Source organism: Myiozetetes cayanensis, unplaced genomic scaffold (genome assembly GCF_022539395.1).
Source record: "Myiozetetes cayanensis isolate MyiCay16 unplaced genomic scaffold, myiCay2020 scf1, whole genome shotgun sequence".
Classification (NCBI taxonomy): domain Eukaryota; kingdom Metazoa; phylum Chordata; class Aves; order Passeriformes; family Tyrannidae; genus Myiozetetes; species Myiozetetes cayanensis.
In genome coordinates this window covers 64,025,081-64,044,404 of record NW_026086604.1, presented here as the reverse complement: position 1 = coordinate 64,044,404, position 19,324 = coordinate 64,025,081, and the positions used below count along the sequence as shown (strand labels likewise).

Below are 19,324 nucleotides of genomic sequence, written 5' to 3'. Positions count from 1 at the left end.
AGCCAAAATGTGTATGACCAATGGCTAAACAATGTATTACTGTGTCTTATGCAGTCATGAATGATGATTGCCTCATACCCTACAGCCTTAAAAATTATGATAACATTTTTATTGGGTACTGTAACTATTATTTCAAGGAAAGAAAGGCTTATAGGGAGAAAGGAGAAAGCATGGAGGGAAGGGCATTTTCAGCAAAAGCAGAATAGTTTTTGCACATGTCTGTGTACTTTATAAAGATGACATGAACATTTAAATTCCTGTTGTGGACTTACAGTGTTTGATCAAGGAATGTATATTGGGGACTTGCAGTAATGTGTTTACCTGCCAGCTGTCAGCAAGGACATGAAGCTCAGCACACATCAAAATTAAATATGAGGGATAGACTCCTCTTCTACCTTTATCTTTATTCATTTCCATTTCTTTTAAGAAGTATTTTAGCATGTTCTGTTAAATTGAATCTTATTGATTTTCTTTTTTCTTTTTTTTTAATATATTATTATGGATTCTAATACATAGTGGCATCTACAGGTTCTTTTCAAACCCAGATTGAGGCATACCATGCTTGATGAACCTGTAAATAAAGACTTCTACTTTCACTGCTGTTTTAATCAGGGAATATCTATTAAATAGGGGAAGAAAACAGAACATAGTTTTCCTTCAGTTTTGCTGGGTTGCCTGAAAGACAGAGATGGAAAAATATGTTTGAAGTCTTTTTGTGTAAAACTAAATAAATTGAAAAAACCTATTGTGAAAATTTTTGGTACAAGACTGTTCAAGGAAAGGAGACGTGAAAAATTTACATTCACATGCATCTTAAATGAAGATAGATTTTGTGATAAAGTTGTTGAAGCAAGAATATTTTACCCTCTTGTAATACTTCACCTTTGTGAAGGAAGTTCATGTATATAAAATTTGGTAACAGTTGAGCACTTTTTCAGATTGTTTGAGACAGAAGTCAAAATAACTAACAGCTACTGTTATATGTCAGCAATACAGTTGCTGGGTGTGCACCTGCACACAGCTGCGCTAAGTCTTTCAGTTATGCATCTTCCCCCCATATTCTAGGAGAAATAATACATTATAGAAGGCTCTTATTGCTCAGATTTCATTTAAGCTTTTGCAAATTCAGGGCTTAAAGTGTCTATAGTCTGGCATGCTAAACATGCATTTTCCTGGACTTTTGCAAATTAAAAAGATTTTTTTTTTTTTCTGGAGTAAATGGAAAAGCCAAAATGTAAATTGCTGTATGTGGCAGCAGTGTCTGTGGAAGCAACAGTTCACACATGTATGTGTAGTAAGCTGATATCCATTTGAAGTGTTTGGTATGTCTAGTATCTACAGAGTAGCAGGTTTCTATTTCTCAGTAAAAATTCTGATATCTAACGCATATTCTTTTCCACTTGCTTTCTCGCCCACTGTCAATTTATAGCTCCAAGTAATGGAAATTGACCTTTATCAGTGGGTAGGACAGGAAGACTCTTTCTTTCCTCTTAAATTTGATATACTTATCTGTCTGCTTTTCTTTCTACCTTCACTATTTTTTTCCATTTGAATCGAAATGTACACTACTGTTTAAACATACTTGCTTACAAATATTTTTTTATTTCTTTTAAAACCATGACTACTTCAGTTAATGGTACAACTTCTGCAGAGAGGGATAGCAAAAAATAAAAAATTTTAAAAAAAAATCTTCTGAAGCAGTTCTGACACAGCTGACAATTTCATGTGTTACATGGATATTCTGAAAGTTCAAAACAACACAGATTCAGTAATTTCTGGAGTCCAAGGAGACCATATATAGCAGTCAGAAAAACAACCTTAAAGTAACGTGGACAAAATCCAAATCACTATGACAGTTCTGACTTTACAGAAGTGTGAAGCAGAAGTGAGTGCAGATAGATCTACTGAAAAAGTCTTTCAAAGGTAATGCAGTATATGTGTAAAAGAAAACTGACCCAAAATTTAAGACATAACCTGCTTTGACTTTTCTTTTTTCCTGATATATATTTTTTCCTCAGCTGGTAACAAATTTTTACGGGGTTTGTTCTGCCTCCCCAGCCAGTTTTGAATTTGCCCCTGCCCTGCCTTTCCCTTTCCAACCAAGTGCTTCCTCTCTCTTTTGCTTGGACCTAATTTTCTGCTTGAAAACAAACCGGGTGAGACAGAGTTCAGATGCCTGTTTATTTAAAATGCTGAAACACACAGTGTGTCATCACTTCATGCATCAGGCACTGCTCATGAACAGCAAGTGCAGAGTCTTGTGGAGCTACTCCCAGGTAACATACTCAAGATACTGCACTCAGCATGGTGATTTCTCCTTAATGCAATGCTCACCCTTCCTTCCCCTGCAGCAAAGTGGGAAAAGGATGAGGATAACACTTGGTACTTGTTAAAAAAAAAAACCAAAAACCAAAAAACAAAAACAAAAACAAACAAACAAAAACAAAAAAAAACAAAAGAAAAACAAAAACAAAAAAAAAAAAACAACCACCCCACACACACACACACAAAACCCCAAAACAAAAACATATAGCCATTATTTTTGTACATAAAAGCTTGCAAAATGTGGAAGAGTAAATCCCAGAGACTTGAAAACAGGAAGGCAAATCAAAGTACTGAGTTTTAGAAATATGGTCTTTTATTTAACAACTTTAAAGGTGTATATATGTTCTCACAGTTTAGCAGAAAGCATCTCTTTCATCAGCAGTATCATTCCTGTTGCTGTAATGAGCACCAGTGTTCAAGGCAAGGTGCCCAGACGCTCACCTTGGCTAAGCACCTGGGGAGGGCACAGTGAGCAACTCTGCCAGTTATTTTAGTTAGGGCAGCACAGCAGTTGGAGATTAGGTGGGTGTATTTGAGTAGTTTGGGGGACCTGGAAGCTGTGCTGGGAAGAAAATTGGTGCTATGTCCTGTGCTGACAGCATGTTGCTTTTTCCTGTGGCCTCACAGTCAGACCCAGGCTTCTTTGCAGTAACCAAGAGAACCAGTGGTTGGGGTAAATGTGTGGGCTGCCTATTCAATGCACCTTTTCCCTCCTGCCCTTGGATGTTTCCTTTAGGTGGCTTCTGCTTGGATTCTGTTTAACAAGTTGGCCTGTCTATAGGAAATTATTTGCTGAATCTAAATGCAAGTTAATATTGTCATTTATGTGGGATTTCTTTGCTGTATCAAGCAGTTTTACAAAACTATGAGATAGATTTTCATTACCTGATATTTTTCTATTCAACGTAATAGAAACATTTATATTAAGGTCAGTTGGAAGAATTTTTATAAGAAATGGCATATAAAAGTGGATTGTTTGATAAATAATGGTGAAATATTTACTCAAGATCAAAGAAAGTCATGCAGTTATTCTTTTAAAATAACTGCATAATTATAATTACATGTTGATTTTTAATTTATTCTACAGTTTCAAAACAGTATCCAAACTGAAGAGAAGTTCAGGTCCCTTGCTTTTCTATAGTAATCATCTCTAGTTAAGGGATTGTTTAGGAACTGATATGCAATACTGAAGTTAATTGACCTGAGAAGGTGTTTGCAGTAATTTTATTGGTAACACTGAAAAAATTAATCATGGTTTTAAACCAACTTCACCCAGTTTGGTAAATTGTTCCAAGTTGTTAAAATAACAATAGTGGTGAATTTCAGAAGACATTTATTTGAGTCATCAAGCACAGGCAGAGGTATCCTGCTGTACATATTCCTCCAAGTGCACTAGTTTTAAAGGTGCGTAAATGCTGATGAGGGAGGACTACAGACTGGGATAGTTCCGAAGATGTAAAGCCCTACACCCGAAGTCCCTTTTAAGGGCTCAACTACTAACCATGTAATGACTCTGAAAACATTAGAAAGATCATAGTTTCAGATTATTAAAATTCAGTGTATTAATTTGGAGTAAAGCTAAGCTTGAAAAGTCATCTGAGACCAACTCAAAGTCAGAGCTTTACAGGCAGCCAAGAGCAAAAAGAAAAGAGGAGTGAGTGTAGTAGCCAGTTGTGTGCTGCCCTGCGCTGATGAGGAGACTGATGGGAGCCTTTCTGACAGGGAGTTGCGGTACTGGAGCTTCCCTGATTAAAAGGCCAGGAAGTGTGGCTGTGAAGACTTGTGGACTAAACAGAAAAGAAGAAATTCCTGTGTGGGGAGTGTGCTTGAAGAGAGGAGGGAGGCATAGGGCTTTATGCCACATTTAAAAATGAGAGTTCTATTATTTTGGAAGGTGTATCCAAAAAGACTTCTCAAAACAAAAAGAAATGCTGTCCCTATTAAGTCAAAAAGGAGTTTTATGGATGACTTTGGGGCTTAAATTTCTATGGCAGGAATTATTATAATTATATGCTGAATACCAATGTATTAAATTGCTGTTTAAAAGCTGGGTTAGTTTTCAAATGATGGAACAGAGAGCAGAAATGTTATTCTTTGAAGGTGGAGAAAGAAGAGAGGTTTGTGTAGGTGTTTAACGGCATAATGGTGTGTTTGCTAATAAGGTTCTTGCTAATTTTAGTGCCATTACAGCAAGTGCTGCAGTATCCACATAGGAGTAAGAATAAAGCAAAGAATATTACCTCCCAATGTCAGCTGCTTTGCTCTGAATCTTATGGGTATTTTGGATAGGCAGGATATTCGGAAGCATTTGCCAGTAAGAAACACCCTAAGAAACAAAATTCATAAACAACATATATAATTTTAAACTAATTATTTTTTCCCCTTTTGTTTCTCCCTCACTTCCTTGTATAGACAGTACCTTTCTTTCCCCTTTCATCTTTGTGCGTTGACCACTTCCATTACTTTCTTATTTCTGCTGAGGCTGGTAAGCTGCTTTGATGCATTCAGCAGTCAAAAGTGCAGTTCTGTGTGCATTTGTGTTGGCTGACTAAGCAAAATGAAAGAGGCTGACTGTGAAAGTGAAAAGGTGATTTACACTGGTGTCATAGTGCTGTGCAGTAATAAAACATAGGGATTGTTGGACACACATTATATTGTACAATTATATAATTATAAACAATATAATTGGAGGCAGTTGAGCTTGAATGCAGCAGGCTGTTATTTAGCAATCATCTCTTTCAAGGCTCATTAAACGCAGATTTATACACAAAATAAAGGGTTTTCTCTATAAAGGCTAACTATGTAGTGGCATTTATTCCCCAGAATGTAATACATAGATCTAAAGCTGTCAGTGTCTATAATGGATTTAGTCAGTGATTGTGAATGAAGTGTTTCAGCAGGTATGAGAATCCCAAGCCATTTGCCTTTATGTACGGTGTTATTTCTGAGACTTTCTTTGTATGTCTGTTTTGGAAGGCTAAAGAGCCTGCACATACAGTTATGATCTTAGATTGTGAAACCTGACAAGCAGAGACACTACAGATGGTAAAGTGTTCTAAAAGGTAACAAAGATGTCTTTAAAATAATCCATATTTTTGTCTTATTTTAGCCCTTTATGGTTTTATAATTCTGAAATTATGAATGAGTTTATGGGGAAGAAATCTAAGAAGCTAAAATATTTTGTTGCTGCTATCCCAAGGCATTTAGTTTCATTACCTGATATAAAATAAGTTTTTATTTAAAGAAACAAAATTATAAGAATCTTATGAGCAAAGAAGAAAAGCCACAGAACTAAGAACCTTCCATGATGTGGAGATCTACAACATGTGTAGTGATCCAATCTGACTCAGACTTTTAACAGTTGGTAGAAGTTTGGAGCAGAAATCTATAAATATATATATATAAACAGAAATTTAGACGCTTAAATATTTTTGTTAGTTTTTTGAGTATCTAGAACTCCACCTGACTTTTAAAGTGGGTTGTTAAAGAGCAGTATAAATAAGGAACATTCTTGAAGAAGAGCCCGTAGACCTCCTCTCTGAGTTTGGCTCTGTGGGAGTACAGCTTGGCACGACAAAGCATCTGGCCCACATGTGCTCCAAAGAATTTTGTGTTTGTTGCCATTTCACACATGAATTTTTAAATGCTCCTGGCATTTTAATGCTGCTCCTGGCATGTCATTAGCACCAATCTCATTTTGTAATTCTGTGTGGTGTGTTTAGTTTTCATTCCTTCTTTAAGTGATTCACAGGAGCCTGATAGATGCAAGGCTCCTATGGGTTTCATCATTCCTCTGCACAATTGTTCTGGCATGGTACAGGTGCTGCATCACTGTTTCCAGCACGTGGTATCTGACTTTGGCAGCTCGTGGTTGTTGGCCTCTTAATAAGTTTCTGCATTTTGCATCACTAGCTTTCTGTTTGCTACATCAGAAATTTGTCTGCACAGTAATTGCATAAATTCACTTATGATACTGGAAAATGTTAATATAGTATGATTAATTGTAGCTAAATGTTTTAAATGTATGTAAATCATGTCTTTAGCAACTGTATCTTAGTTTTAGCTTTTGGTAACTGCGATGTAGAGCTGTGTTTCACAGCTGTTTTCCTTCCCCCACTTCTGCCCTGTTTGCTCATTTATCTAAATGTGTTAACTCACAATGTTTCTCAGAGTCACATTAGTGAATTAACAAGGTCTAGCTTCTTGTAACACGACTTTAAAACTAATCAGTCTTTTTTATGTTTAGAGATAAAGCATTCCAAAATGACAGCCATGAATTTCAATGTTTCTTCGTAAGGCTGATTTTGTTTGTTTTTCATTTAAAAAAAAAAAAAAAGGCATTTTCTTAGGAACAGAGGGAGCATATAGCAGTCTTCACTGTCTCCATTGTAAAATGGTCTTACAACATTATGACAGTGGTTTGATAGAGAGGTTTTGGGGGTTTTTTGTATCCTTTATGCAAATCTACACAATCTAACTAGGCAATCTCTTATCTCTTACGTTTGGGTAGTTGATTTGGTTTGTGAGATTGGGTTTTCTTTTGCAGAAGTCCATAGATAATGAACCTCGGCTGGAAACAGCCTTGGAAAAGCTTGCACTGCTCATGTTTGTTCTGTATCTTCTGAGTGTACAAGGAGTGCATAACTCAGATCCCCAAACTTTCAACTCTTCAATTCCATTGAACTCCTTTTTAAAAGAAAATACTGAGTTATGTTAACCAGCACTGCCTTTTTTGTTTCTATCTAAAATTCTCTCCATTCAGATAAATTCCCAGTGGTCTCCTGGTGCGCTGGATGAAAGAACTAATCCTTATCTAGTGCCTTACAGCATTTCATGGCTAGAACACAGATCAGTGTGAAAATTTGTCTTGGTTGATCACTACAGTAGGGTATGCAGTCTTGTATGATGTGCAAAAAATTGAAGTTAGAACCTAAATCAAGAGCTCATCTTTCCACATGTGTTTTGGGTTTTTTGTTTCAACTTTGAGTTACTATCTCCTTATGCACCATAGCTATGACACAGGAATTGCTAAATCACAGGGGTTTATCACGCTATAGCGTGGTATAAAAGAGAGGCAGTGTCATGGGATTTCTCTTAAAATTCATGTTAGCAACATCTCCTCGAGGTACCTGGTCCCATGAGAGCCACAGGCAAGGTGATCTCCACCACAAGGATCCCCCATTGTCTTTGCTTTGCATGTCCTTTCCATGAAGGGTAGCAGTTTATTCTCTAGGACATCTAGTTTTGCTCTTCTTATCCTATCATGACTTGCTTATTGGGAAGCTCTACACAGGGCCAGAGCAGTGGCTGACCAAGCCTATGTCTTTAGAGGCACTGTGATATCTGAACTGTTACTGTAAGTGTCTTGTCTCACACATTAGGGAATAATAACTTAAAGTTGAGGGTCTTTAAATTGTTATTTGAGGGAGAATAAAATAACACATATGGTGTACACGTAAAACAACCTTAAGAGGAAGATGGAACAACACTGCATGCCAAATAGTTTGTATCACTCACCCAGTAATCAACTCTTTTTTGAAGCATTAACTCTTTTAAGAAATTATATGTTGCTTTGTGTGAGTTGCATGTTTACCTTCTCTGACAGTTTAGTCCAAAGATAAAATGTTCTCTATTGTAAACAGCCATATTACAGAAAAACACCAAAGAGCACATCTAATAGGATTCACTCAAAGACCTTTTCCCTCATTAGTATTGCACAACTGTGTGTTGTTCACTGTAAGGTGATGATCTTTTGAAAGAAAGAAGCAAAGAGAAGGTTGAGTCATGAACTCCATGTTGATCTAAAAAGGAAATGGTACTTCATTTCTGTGCATAAGAAAATACAATATTTGAAATTAAAAGAAGAAACATAATGAGTAATATTCTTAAAAATATTAGGGATCTAAAAGTTTTTAAAAGAATATTTTTTCCCTTCAAACCTTAGCAAATGGATTACAAAGATTAGATAGATACATGAGTGTAGATCCTGCCACTCGCCTTTTAAATGTTTTGAGATCCTCATAGGAAGAGCTGTGAAAGCCCTTCTCAGTCATGGCTCTTCGAGCAGAGCCTGCTCAAATGCCTGCACCACCCACTGAAGTCCATAGCACTTGTGAGAGAGACCCTTCTGAGAACAGTAGGGGACTAAAGGAGCTGGTTTCATTTCCTTCTCCTAGCAGTTTCAAAAACAGAGGTTTGGTTGCTTCCAAGGACCTAATGCAAATACTACTTCAAGGGTAGTATTCAAGCCACAGGAAATGTAAAGTGAAGGGAAGTACAGTCTGCAGGGTTAGGGGCAGAGGATCAGCTTTGAGTTGCTTGTTTGAAAGTGGTGGATACATATAATCTGAGCTACAGAGCATTGTCCAGCTGGCTTGAGGCTCGTCTCTTTTAATTATTGAAATGTTCCCTAGGAAAATGTTGAAGCAGCAAAGTGATGCAAATCAGCTCAAACGGTTGTGTAACTATTCTTTCATATGAAGGTGTAAGTATGTGACAAGGAAATTTGCTGTCAGGAAGTATTAGAAACTTGATGATCTGCATCTCTTTCCTCTTCATACCATGCAAGCATGTGTGACAGTATTATTCCTGAGGAAGTTTCCTGATACAAAGCAGATTGCTGCTTTTTTCCTTGCAGCATGTAACAGTGTTAGTTCTTACTTTCTTGTTTGTACTTGGCTATGTGTAAATGTGGCTCACCACAAAACAAACCATGGAAATAATCCCCTCTCTGAACTCTCTCAAATAACTGAATTTTTTTCTTTTTTTCTCCCTCTTATATCCTAAAATATTGATGGATATAATTCTAGCCCAAGGGAAGTAAAAGGGACACACAGGATATCTTTTGCCATTCAGGTACTGCTACAGCCCCAATCAAGTTAGTGGAAGTTCTGCCACTCAACTGACTAGAAATGGGATTCAGCCTTTGCTTACTGATCTCATTCCGATGCAGTGGAGTTTTCTGCATCCGTGTGAGCAAGGGAAAAATAGGAAGGCCCATGTTAATAGATATTGCGTAAAAAAATCAGTGTGAGGTGTCATAGGTTGAACAGTCCTGACTTGCATGTTTTTTCTTAGCTCAGTCTGAAACAAGATCTCTTGTGCTGCTTAAGTGGAGTCAGTGAAACAATTTAAGTCAGTAATGGTGAATTCCTGTTTTGTGCTTCGCTTGGGAAGCAACTAATATAGCATGCTTACAGTTCTGTGCACCAAAAGATGTAGATTCGTGTATTGTGTCATCTCAAACTCACAGTTAGTTAATAAAAATTAATATTATATTACTGTCATGCAAGTAGAGAGTTAAAGCTTGACCTGTTTTCTTTTCAAGAATATTAGCATTAGGAATATATTTTACATACATTAATGAGTGTTGTGCACCTCTGACTTCCGTCTACTTTCTAGTGAATGCAGGCTGCTAGAGTCTTGTTTGCCTTGCTTCATAGATCAAGAAATTCCAGCAAAACTGTTCAAGATCTCAGTTAGGTTGTGTGAGTATAAAAAACCTAAAAATTTAACAGCTACAATTTTCAGAGAGATACTTTTATAAAAATGCAATTGATATAATAGTACCTTTGGCAGATAAGAGTCCCTTCATTTCCCCAACAGTCCTTACTATTTCTTTCCATTTCCTTTCTTTTCTCATTCCCTTCTTTTGACTTTACTCTGAGAGAATAAAATTTATAGAAAGGAGATAAGATGAAAAGCAGAAGTAAAGGAAGAATAGCATGTTTTGTTTTCTGGTCTTTGCATATTTGTTCCAAGGGCACCATAAGAATTTGTGTGTACCAATTTTTCACAATCAGTAACTTTCAGGGGGTTTTATACATCTCTCTGAGATACTTCCTAAAACTAAATGCTGTACCCCAGTGAACATTTTATAAATATTAAAATAATGTAGGGGACTGACTGGTAAATCTAAGTTATCTTTAAGTATTTGAATTGTAACAGAAAATGAAAACAAAGTTTTGGCACTCTAAGTTGTCTCTAGTGCTAAAGTGCTTTTGGTTCTTCCTCACAAGAACTGGTGGCCTGTTAGCCTGTTCTAAAGAGTACAAGACTTCCTCATGAGTGAAAATATGTTTCTTCATATTCAACAGGTCAAGTTTTCTTTGGATTGAGGCAGAACTGTGGCTCATGGACGTCTGATGTGATAGGTAAGTTGAATCTGACACATCTTTTTACATTATAACCACATGACAAATATTGATCTTGATTATGATAATGTAAGTGCAAACTGTAGATGAACCATCTTTCTTATTTTGCATTTCCACTGGTGGTAGAGAAATGAAAATTTACCTCCTTTCCATCTTTCCCAAATGACCTTTCAAAAACAAGGTTTAAAAAATTATTAATGACCTTTCTATTTAGAAACAATATGCATCAGGAGATACCAAAAAAAAAAGTAACTTCAATTAACCTTATTTCTTGAAATAAGATGGTAAAATATTCTGCTGTGAAAAAGGATATTTGGGCTTACGAGTTCAGAAATTCCGGTGTAACTGAGGCATAGCATAGCCCATATGTTTGTAAATAAGGTATCCTAGCATGTCATTAGTGCATAAAAGAGAGACTAAAGTAAAGGTAGAGTTTTATATTGTGGGTTTTTTGTTGAATTTTATTATTTATGGCAATTGCTCAATACCTAGGACATACATCTGTAGACTTGTTTAGTCTTATAATCCTGAAACAGTGATGTGACCAAGCTGGAGTTTTGCTTAACCTGAAGTATGTAAGGCTGCTCCAGTTCCAGAGAAACAGTGAAGAACATGTGAAAGGATTTGAGTTAAGTTTGTGTGAGGCTCTAGAAAGCCCTTGTCACAGGGACATCCACCGTGGAAATGACTCCTAGAAGGGTTTTGACAGTCAGAAGCAGGTAGACAAACCGGAGTGTCCTGCACTGCTTGTGTCAATTAAACATATACATTGTGAAGAAGTGTATTGAATGGTATAGAGTTGATCTGACAAATAAATACAAAAATTTCTTGTGCGGTAGAAATTTCTAAGTATGTAGGGAAAAAAAAAAAGGAAACAATGTAAAAATATTAGTTTGTCATTTCTGGAATCCAGTTTAGAAGACTCCTGAACGATGTAATTTTTCAAGTTGCAGGATAACTTTCTGAAGTAATCAAGCCAAGATATATATTCCTAGCAGGATTTTGAGTTTTTACAATATATGTTGTTGTCTACATTCACTTTTTTATGGTTAGGATTTAAAAATGAAGGTAGGAAAAAAATTCATTGCTTTCTCTACTAGTCTGAACATAATGATAAATTTCTAGAACTTCCATGTTGATACGTCAGAGTTTTCTTTTTATGACGCTGTGTAGGAGAGAGTTTAACTCCTTTCAGTCTGTTTCAATTCCTTCACTTCTTTCAAGGTAGCAAACATGTTTGGGTTTTTTAACTTACATTTTTCATTCATTTGGATACAAAAGCAGACTGGTAGCACCAGACTAACACTGGGATGATGAACTGGCAGTAAATTTAATGACATGGAAGGTGATATATGATAAATATGATAACATTTTTAGCACCAGAAGAGTTTGCCATTCAGACCTATGTATCACACATAGGTTAAGCAGTTTCTAAGATGTCAGTACGTTGTGGTTTATAGTTCAGAAACTCATCCTTTCCTAGATAAAATGAAACATCAGTTTGTGTGTGTGTAATACCTTGCAATTAATTATACAGGCAGACACTTAATGGGGTCTGAGCGTGAATGCCCCAAATGGGAGGTGCATTCATATTGCACAAGTGCTTGAGAGAAATTTGTGTTGCATGTGCATGTTATGTAAATGTGGTTGGTAACACTGGATCAAATGGATATCTTTTTCCATTGCTGTGTAGCCTTTTATTATGGAGTCGATAAATCCATTCTTTCTTGTGGGAAGCAGAAAAAGGAAAAATGGTGCTGCAGAAATACGTGGATCTTTTCTTCCTTGCAGAAAAGGAAGGATTCATCTCAGAGAACACTCCATGAGCTCACCTTTTCAGCAGAGGTTTTTTTCCGTATGTGTGTGCTTATGTTTGTGAGTATCTCTTCTGTAGCATAAAAAATCAAGGTATTATATAAGTAGATCTTTCCTTAAAAGAGGCTGCACAAAGAGGATCATTTTTTCCCTAAATGTGTCATGGAGCAAGTGTCCAGTCTTTTGGAAGGTCTGATCTCAAAGAAACGGAATATAGGTTGTGCCACAGGCTGAAACTGGAAACACAAGAGTGAGAGAATACAGTCTGTAATACACACACAATGCTCTCAAGCCTTGAACACACTTAAAATTTGTCAAAGTAACATAATTAATGTCCTAAAAAAGCACCAGGAAAATAGATGTCAGCCAGTGGATTTGATATGTATGTAGCTCATTATGTGGAGAGAGGGATAGAGACTTTAATTGTTGCAAGAGGAACAGCAATTTGCTGAAAAGGGGAGGCACGCACACAGGCAACTGTTTCAGGAAAGGAAATCCCAGCAAGCTGGAAAAATGGGGCTGAGAGAGAAATGAAGAGCACAAAAGTGAGAGCTCAGTAGCAGATATTGTAATGGAGAAGCTACAGTGCAAAGCTGATGGGGGTGGGAAAGTGAACAAATACAATGAAAAACAACCTTCATTATCCCTGGCTCGGTGCATTGGGTTCTATCGTTGCTAGTGCTTAATTACCTGTTGTGATGGTAGCTCCCCATCTTGATTCATTCTGCTTTAATTACCAGTTGCATGGCTTGAACACAGCACAAGGACAAAGGGAATGAAGTCAGATCCATAATGGCCAGGTTCAGACAGGTCCTCTAGGGATGGCAGAAGAGAATAGAATCTGCTGAAGGTATTTGTGAGAAGTTGCTTCTCTGTTAAGCAATAATGCTGACAACTGGTGTGTTGAGAAAATGAAGGAGCACCATCCACATGTAGTTCAAATGTACAGGAGAGGTAAACTGTGCAGTGAACATGCACCATATGTGTAAGAACTCAGAGCAAAGTCATCTTTAAGAATTAGTCATCATATTACTTTGCTTTTAAATTGATTTTTAGAATTATTTATTACAGTGATATCATTATTTATGGTTCAGCAGCCGTACGTTGGATAATGTTCCACACAGAGATAAACTGGTAATTGAAAAAAACTGAAATAAACTTTTAGTGGAGACAGAGCTGAAAATGAGACGATTTCTGTTCTGTCAGTGTTATTTCTATTAGAGGACACTGCAATGTACAGAGGCTCAGAAAGATGTCAGTAAAAATAACAACCTGACATTTTATGTGCAGTAAATACTGAAAACTGGAGACTGGTTTATTATTTTTATTTTATGTGTGGGTTGTTTGTTTGGTTTTTAGTTAATGCAAATCTGCTTTATATCTCATTATTTTTCTCCTTCAGTTTAATGGCAGTGTAACAGTCTATGTTAGTGCCTATTTCTTTATCCAGTCTCATAAGGTCACCATTTGACAATTATAACTTAGTTCAGATAAATGTTTCCATAAGTCGATATCTCTTTTCATTTAGTATGGGCAGACTGAAAAATTTGGGGCCACTTACTTTCAGCAGATTGTACTAATAATAAAATTAAATCCTTTGAGACTAAAGTACAAAATTCATAGTCTGTTGGACTGGATGTCTAGTCAGAGTTCATGACAATAATATAATTATTTGTGTTTTAAAAAAAACAAAACAAAAAACAAAACAAAACAAAACAAACAAAACCATACAAAAATTCCCCCAAAAAATCATTCCCAAGAAAAGCAAAATCCCTTCCTCTCCATCTCAAAAAACCTACAAAGCTAGAATTGGCACCAGCATACTAACTTCTACAAGTATCAAGGTATTTAGGTACAAAAGCTGTATTGTAGTAAACACTGGACTGAGTGCTTTAAAAAATGTGTGGGTGAACAGGGAGCAGAAATGGTCACTGAATAGCTCAGGTGACTTTAAGCAACCATGTGAGAAAGTATTTGATTTTTATGATGAATGTTGACCAACTCTTGGATATAACTGAGGAATCCTCACCACATGAATGAACCACTCAGCGCTGGCTGGATTGCACAAGCAGGAAACTCACCATTGGACTTGGCTGAGGTTGGGAGCCACAGTGTGAGTTTCAGTCTGTTCACTGAGTGGAACTGAGGAACAGTAAGACTTCACCAGTAGGTGGATTGTTCTTGTGCTGTAGCATTGGAAAAGATGAAGGGTGGAGAGCAAAAAGAAAGAGGAAAGATATAAAAGTGATTCTCGTGTGATTGGGTTTGTGCATGAAACTCTTCCTTTGTGTGCTTCCTCAGCAGTATCTGGTCCTTCAGAGCAGCATGCTAAGCTAGCTGATAGTCAGCCAGGAGTTAGTCCTTGTAATTCTTTCTTTTTTGTGGCATCAAACATGGAATTTGGAGCAAGGCCATGGTTAGATTTTAAAAAACAGGGTTAGATTTTAATAAACTGTATTTTCTACAGGGAGGGCACTTACTGCTTTTTAGTCTATCTTCAAGTTGTCTAGGAGGGCATATTTGGCTGAGCCTTTTTTCTGATATGCTTTTCCATGTGTACCTGCAATCAGATCCACATATGTGGCAATGCTTGTACTATACTGAATTAGCAAGAGATCCTTCATAAAACTTTGATGTCTGCTCTGACAGTAATTTTAAAGGAAAGAAATAATAGGATGTCTTGTAAATGAATGTATTTCGTAATAAATTCATCACAGTGTGAGAGGAATCTTCCTGAATAGTGGATATAATGTGCTTCACTTGTTCTCAGTCCATACCTTGCTACTGTGGTTGTTCTGAAGATCCTTTAATTTGGCTGGTGGCTCATGCCATGGCTCAGCAAACCATAAGGCTCACATTCTTGAGACCTTAAGGGGACTTAAACATATGTTGAAATGCCCTTTCCTGAACAATCATATGAGTGTGATTGAAAATTGCGATGTGAACTTAACTGTTATCATAAAGCTTAACTCTGTGTTGAACATCCCATGTTTGAAAATTGAATACATTTTAAGAGCTCTAGCTTTCAATTACCCATATATGTCACATGTATACCTCTTAAACTGAGTTTGTCAATTTACGAGTCTGAAGTTGCTACCACCTCTAGATCATTATCCTTCTTGTGCTCTTTCATTAGTTCACGGTAGGAAAAAAATGTCATGTGCTATGATGATTTGGTGTAATTTGAGAAATCAGAATATGCAAACAGATATATGACTTGTTGTCTGTAACTGCATTGAAATTCCCTTTCTGCAGTCAGAGAAGAAGGAAGCAACTGTGGGAGCATATGTGTTTGAAAATGCGTAGTTTCACAGTGTGGCAGATTTGGTTTGTGACAGGAGGGTCTTTCCCAGAGTGGTTATTCTTGTGGATAAGGCTTTCCTTGACCTGATGCTTCTCTTGGATGCCAACTCACTTTTCTTAACCTCAGAGAAAGGGGTGGGGGAACTGGAAGCTCAAGTCCTTCTGAGCTTGTGGCATTTGTATTGTGAGACAGTTGAGATCGAGTTCATTTTGCTAAGCTGCTCACCCATAATGGATCTGTCACAGCAACTTGACAACGTATTTGTATCCATTTTGAACATTTGCTGCTCTGTGTTCTCCCTGTGAAAGTTTCCAGCAGACCACTCAGATCCAGTGTTAGTTACCCCTTCTCTCCCCCTCAGAATACAGAATAAGCCTCTTTTCACAGGCTTAATAGGCAGCTGTCTATTCCATTCATGCTTTACCTTTGAATTAGTATCATGTACCTGAGAGCATCTCTTAATTTGATCCCAATTTTCTATTCTTCAGCTGGCATAAAGATGGCCCAGCCAATTAATAGAGGGGATTTTTTTTCAGAAACTCTATTATATTTAACTCTGTTATTAATTTAAAGATTTGTTTGATTTTCTGGTTTGTTAGTCTGTTTGGTGGGAAGGAGAGTAATGGTATCTCATGTGCTGAAAATCTGACTTTCCTGCCAACTGTATCTGGGGAACCAAGTTATCTTTCAGAGACTGGAGCTGCTAACAAATGAAGAAATAAATGACTACTTTTTTGTTTCCAACCACTAATGCTGAAATTCTGTAATTGTATTTAACTCCAAGTTCTGATTCAAAATTCGGTGTCTTATTCTACTGATGACTTAGTTGAATATGAAACATAATTTCAGTCTTAGCAGCACAAGAGGATGTTTTGGCCTCTACCTTTCTCTTCCCCCAATAAGAGAATTTTTTCCAGTTCAAGTCACTGAATAAACCTGCAGGAATACATCCATTTCCAAATATAGAAAGCTGTACTATAGGCTTTACCAAGGCCTGGGGAGTCAAGTGAAAATGAAACCACTGAAAATGAAACCACTGAATCTCTTCTCTACTAATTCATCCCCTGGCTCTCTAATTTTCAGCTTTCTTTTTCTTCCTTCCCCTCCTTCTTTCCCCCCTTCTCCCTTCAGTTCTGCTTTTCCTTTAACAATAGTTATATAATGCTGTCTCTCCACCGGGATGCATGCTATGTAGCATGGCTTGTACATGTATTAGTAGATCTGTGCAAACCCTTAGCTTTTCAGTTCACTGTAGAGGCTGGTTTCCAAGCTTGAGTTCAAATGAGCAGTGGTTTTCCCGGGGAGCGCCAGTTCTCACAGCACTGCACTGGTTCCAGGTCAGTGCACGGAGTTTAGGTTTAATAGGATGTCCTAGTATTTTCCTTGTTCATCCTACGCAGCCCGGTCTCTACTATGACAGCATCAGAACTGCTCTTTTTGTGTTTGCTGAGGCAGACAGAAATAATAATACTGGTCAAAGGGTAATGCTTGAAGGGGCATTTCTTTTAAAAACAGACACAAGTTCAGTGAGTTCTGCCAACAAAGGGTGGCAGTTGAAAGTTAACTATGAAGAGAGAGTGAAGCTGGCTTCGTTCTAAGCAAGGTCCATTTAGCAAAGCTGATCTTTCTCACTGGTGAAAGTTACTGCAAGAAATAAATAAATTCTGTATCTGGTGCTTCTCTGTGGCATGTGTTGGGGTTTTTTTTTGTAGCATTCTCTGCTAGAGCTGTCCATCTGTGGCTTTCTAATTTGCACGATATTGGCATACTTACTGTTGGTCTTCCATTACCCCCTGGAAAATGCATGTGGGAGACAGGGAAAGCACTTGACAAATCCACTGGTCTTCTGAGATCTTTCCATCTCTTCCAGTGTGTGTGTTAGTTGTAAATGCTGAAATTAAATACCTGGGGCTGCACTGACCTCATCATCTGTTTCTTAAATAGCATATCCATCCCATAAATCCTCTTAGAGATAAATTAAAAATGCTTGTAGAAGAGATATAGCCTGAATGTAATAATTAAGCAGGTGCTAAGCAGCAGCCCATTATTCATATATCTGGTTTTGTATGATAAAAAAATGTAAAAAGTTATTACTGCTTGAAGAGAGACTTGACTGATCACCATGTCCAGCTGCCAAAGGACAGAGTTGAGTGATTGGAGAAAATCTTCTGAAAGGGACCAACCATCAGCAGAGCAGAAGTTCCCTCCCAAGAAAATCAATTTTTTGAAGTTGCTTCCACCTTGCTAAGCAGTTCTTTCACATTTTTTGTCTGAATGCCAAATTAACTGTGGAGGGGCAGAAACCTTCTTTGAGTACAAGGTGTAGATGGAAACAGTATTGCTTCTGTACTAGTGTCATTTAAAATCTATTTTTAGTTATGCCTACAAGATAAAAATGGCAAGCCTGTGGTTAGGCAGTGGTGTATCAGAGACTGTTGTTCATGAATCATTCAAACTAAGGACTATTGGGTGGTCCCAACTTGCAGATGATGAAGTGTGCAAAAAATCTGATACTATTTCTAAATTAGAAGGTGGAGGCAAAAAAATGCCTTTATTTAGTGTCACGGTAAATTTAGATATTTAGCAAGCAACTTCTGCAGCAAGTTTACTATTTTCTACATAGAGAAAATAGCCAACCTGGGATTTTTATTTCATTGGTTTTTTGGGTTTCCCCACCACCACCCTTTCTAAACTGCTTTTCATGAAATTACGATCACTAGCAATTTGGGAGTAGAAATATCACACAGGGAATGAAAAGCCTCAGCTGCTTTTTCAAAATGAAATAACTGTGTCTAAAAGGACTCTGCCTAGACAGGTTCCAGAGGGCTGTGGAGCATGCTGGCTCTGTGCATGCTGCGCTGGCGAGAGGAGAGCCTGGAGCCTGGGTAACGTGTGGTTTCCTGAAAAGCCAGTGGAGAGATTTCAAATGCTTGATTGTCTTCAGAATAAAACCTTTATGCATGGAGCTGATAAATATTACTTTAAATCTTTGTGTGAAATTGCGGCAATGTCACTGGAGAAGGGCCTGTTTGATGGCTGTGATTGTGCTATCGTCAGTCAGACACGTGTCACGGTCACTGGATTATAAGCAATTTGGGGCAGATAAAACATCTGCCATCATGCTTTGTACTCTGGTTGGCACAATGAGGCCCTACTGCTACCTGGCTCTGCTGGGCGCTATCAGTCTGGGAGCATTACAACAGCCAGGAAATCTGTAAAATGCACACACAAGATATTCAGATAGAAGGGGTACTGGATCAGTGAGAAACTGAAAAAGCTTTTGAGAGATTTTCTTGTTAAACATTGGCAATTCTTCTGTGTTGTTTTGCTACTCTTCTGTTCTTTGTCATCATCCCAAAAAATGCAATTCATTAAATTCATTAAAAAAGAAAAAAAAAAAAAAAGGAAAGAAAAGTATATATTAATTGCTTTCTATAGAGAATGCCTGAAAAGTCCAAGTCAGGTCTCATCCAAGGTGCATATATTTATCCTTCCACTTTTCACATTGTTGAAGACATCATTTTAGTTCCATATTATATAAGGTGTTAAGATCAACAAAAAAAAGAAACATCCCTTAGCATTTTGTGATTTACAAAATAAATTCTTTCAGATTTATTTTTTTCTGAAGCTAGTTATGGCATTCCCCATATTAGGAGTGGAGTCTCAAGAACTCTAGAAGCCTTTGGATTTTGAAGATGTTTTCTTTTTGTATGAAAATAAGAGGTGG

General features: G+C 37.2%; 1 protein-coding gene across 19 annotated transcripts in view; it reads left to right on the top strand.

The window, feature by feature from the left end:
• The window catches only part of LOC126645767 (poly(rC)-binding protein 3-like), a 504,091-nt gene that overhangs the window by 184,009 nt on the left and 300,758 nt on the right, over nt 1-19,324 (top strand). For 17 of the 19 annotated variants that reach the window (XM_050326668.1, XM_050326691.1, XM_050326683.1 and 14 more), the window contains one exon: nt 10,422-10,478. The exons of 1 other annotated variant lie outside the window; for it this stretch is intronic. The gene's annotated coding sequence lies outside the window, so the exon portion shown is untranslated. Of the gene's footprint in view, nt 1-10,421; nt 10,479-12,269; nt 12,354-19,324 lie in introns of all 19 variants that reach the window. One more of the 19 variants, XM_050326562.1, reaches the window with a different exon arrangement.